Source organism: Octopus bimaculoides, chromosome 30 (assembly GCF_001194135.2).
Source record: "Octopus bimaculoides isolate UCB-OBI-ISO-001 chromosome 30, ASM119413v2, whole genome shotgun sequence".
NCBI classification, from domain to species: domain Eukaryota; kingdom Metazoa; phylum Mollusca; class Cephalopoda; order Octopoda; family Octopodidae; genus Octopus; species Octopus bimaculoides.
In genome coordinates this window covers 6,456,368-6,457,202 of record NC_069010.1, presented here as the reverse complement: position 1 = coordinate 6,457,202, position 835 = coordinate 6,456,368, and positions in this window count along the sequence as shown.

Genomic DNA, 835 nt, shown 5'->3' with positions numbered 1-835 from the left:
ATTTGTCTGTTTTGCTGCTAATCATCAAATCTTATTATTAAACACAGGAGTACAGGAGCGGCTTCATTGGTGAAAACTGCACCAGACACTATAACAACTTGGGTGACCACATTGTTTGGTATACATCCCTCTGAAGGATTTATTCCATACAAGGGAGATGTTAAAGTAAGTACAGACACGTTACCTTTTTTTTTCCCCATACTTCCAGATATTTCTAAAATGAAGATTGAGATGCATTTGGCCCAGAGTCACATCTGACTCAACAATGCTTGCGCTGTTGTGTTGGAGTTTTGTCACCTATAACAGTGAGTGGCTCTGGGCATCATGTCCACATTTTACAAAGCACCATCTTAGCAAGAAACAAAGATGGACCACCAGATACGCCACAACCCATTCCAGTGTTGGAGTATGAAATTTTTGACCCTCATAAAAGACTGCCTATATTTGCTGTACAGTTAATTGTCCCCTCTTGATCATTCTCTGTCTTATTCAAAATACCTGTGCTCATTCACACCTTCGTTACATGAAACCCACTTACTAAACTGGTTTGTTGACTTTCCCAACAATGGCAAAGTGAATGTTAGATTCTGCCCAGGTGACCTCGAGTAACTGCATTTCATAAGGCTTTTTGTGTGCTTCTTTGAAATAAAATCACAGTATTGTGTCTGTTTATGTAAGTGTATGTATGCATGTTATTTATTTTCACTCCCATTGTTTCTAACTTATTCAAGGCACCTTCATTGGAATTTTAATGACAACAAGATGATTGTGCATGTGTCTATGAACAAGAGTTTAGAATCAGTACATGTGCAGATCTATCTATTTATATATATAT